This window comes from Tenrec ecaudatus, unplaced genomic scaffold, assembly GCF_050624435.1.
Source record: "Tenrec ecaudatus isolate mTenEca1 unplaced genomic scaffold, mTenEca1.hap1 Scaffold_56, whole genome shotgun sequence".
NCBI lineage: Eukaryota > Metazoa > Chordata > Mammalia > Afrosoricida > Tenrecidae > Tenrec > Tenrec ecaudatus.
Window position 1 is genome coordinate 126,133 of NW_027459472.1, and position 2,742 is coordinate 128,874.

Below are 2,742 nucleotides of genomic sequence, written 5' to 3' on the forward strand. Positions count from 1 at the left end.
AGGTTAACTAGCGGGCCCATGGACTTTGTAGGTTTACTAGCGGGCCCTTGGACTATCTAGGTTCCCTAAAGTGCACTTGGACTATCTAGGTTACCGAACGGGCACTTGGACTATGGAGGCTAACTAGCGGGCACTTGCATTATCTAGGTTAACTAGCAGGCACTTAGACGATCTAGGTTAACTAGCTGGAACATGGACTATGTAGGCTAACTAGGGGGCACTTGGACAATCTAGGTTAACTAGGGGGCACTTGGACGATCTAGGTTAACTAGCAGGCACTTGGACTATCAAAGTTAACAAGTGAACCCTTGGACTATGTAGGTTTACTAGAGGGCCCTTGGACTATCTAGGTTACCTAGCGGGCACTTGGACTATATAGATTAACGAATGGCCACTTGGACTATGTTAGTTGCTTAGCGGGCACTTGGACACTCTAGGTTAGGTAACGGGCACTTTGAGTATCTACGTTACCTAGTGGGAACTTGGACAATGTAAGTTACCTAGCGGGCACTTGGACTATCTAGGTTACCTAGCGGGCCCTTGGACTATGTAGGTTTCCTAGCGGGCACTTGGACTATCTAGGTTAACGAACTGGCACTTGGACTATGTAGGTAACCTAGCGGGCACTTGGACAGTCTAGGTTACCTAGCTGGCACTTGAACTATGAAGGTTCCCTAGCGGGCACTTGGACTATGTAGGTCAACTAGCAGGCCCTTGAACTATCTAGGTTAGCTAACTGGCACGTGGACTATGTAGGTTAACTAGCGGACACTTGGACTACCTAGGTTAACTAGCGGGCTCTTGCACTATGTAGGTTAACTAGCGGGCCCATTGACAATGTAGGTTAACTAGCGGGCACTTTGACGATCTAGGTTAACTAGCGGGAACTTGGACGATATAGGTTAACTAGCGGGCACATGAATTATCTAGGTTAGCTAGCGGGCTCTTGCACTATGTAGGTTAACTAGCGGGCCCATTGACTATTTAGGTTAACTAGCGGGCACTTGGACGATCTAGGTTACCTAGGGGGAACTTTGACTATGTAGGTTAACTAGTGGGCACTTGGACTATCAAAGTTAACTAACAGGCACTTGGACTATGTAGGTTAACTAGCGGGCACTTGGACTATCTAGGTTATATAGCGGGCACTTGGACTATGTACGTTCCCTAGCGGGCACTTGGACTATCTACCTTACGTAGCGGGCACTTGAACTATGTACGTTAACTAGCGGGCACTTCGACTATGTACGTTTCCTAGCGGGTACTTAGACTATCTATGTTAACTAGCGGGCACTAGACTATGTAGGTTCCCTATGGGGCACCTGGACTAGGTAGGTTCCCTAGCGGGCACTTGGTCTGTCTAGGTTAACTAGCAGGCACTTGGACTATCTAGGTTAACTAGTGACCACTTGGACTATCTAGGATAACTAGCGGGCACTTGGACTATGTAGGTAACCTAGTGGTCACTTGAACTGTCTAGGTTACCTAGCGGGCACTTGGATTATGTAGGTTAACTAGCGGGCACTTGGACTATCTAGGTTAACTAGCGGGCCCTTGGACGATGTAGGTTAACTAGAGGGTCCTTGGACGATCTAGGTTAACTAGCGGGTATTTGGACTATGTAGGTTAACTAACGGGCCCTTGGACTATGTAGATTAACTAGCGGAACATGGACTATCTACGTTAACTAACGGGCCCTTGGACTATGTAGATTCCCTAGTGGGCACTTGGACTATGTATGTTCCAGAGCGGGCACTTGGACTATGTAGGTTCCCTAGCGGGCACTTGGACTATGTAGGTTAACTAGCGGACACTTGGACGATCTAGGTTAACTAGCGGGTATTTGGACTATGTAGGTTAACTAGCGGGCCCTTGGACTATGTAGATTCCCTAGCGGACACTTGGACTATGAATGTTCCCTACGGACACTTGAACTATGTAAGTTAACTACCGGGCACTTGGACTATGTATGTTAACTAACGGGCCCTTGGACTACTTAGGTTAACTAGCGGTCCCTTGGACGATCTAGGTTAACTAGCGGGCACTTGGACAATATAGGTTAACTAGAGGGCACTTGGATTATCTAGGTTAGCTAGCGGGCTCTTGCACTATGTAGGTTAACTAGCGGGCCCATTGACTATTTAGGTTAACTAGCGGGTACTTGGACGATCTAGGTTATCTATGGGGAACTTTGACTATGTAGGTTAACTAGTGGGCACTTGGACTATCTAGGTTACCTAGCAGGCACTTGGACTATGTACGTTAACTAGCGGGCACTTCGACTATGTACGTTTCCTAGCGGGTACTTAGACTATCTATGTTAACTAGCGGGCACTAGACTATGTAGGTTCCCTATGGGGCAACTGGACTAGGTAGGTTCCCTAGCGGGCACTTGGTCTATCTAGGTTAACTAGCAGGCACTTGGACTATCTAGGTTAACTAGTGAGCACTTGGACTATCTAGGATAACTAGCGGGCACTTGGACTATGTAGGTAACCTAGTGGTCACTTGAACTCTCTAGGTTCCCTAGCGGGCACTTGGATTATGTAGGTTAACTAGCGGGCACTTGGACTATCTAGGTTAACTAGCGGGCCCTTGGACGATGTAGGTTAACTAGCGGGCCCTTGGACGATCTAGGTTAACTAGCAGGTATTTGGACTATGTAAGTTAACTAACGGGCCCTTGGACTATGTAGATTAACTAGCGGAACATGGACTATCTACGTTAACTAGCGGGCCCTTG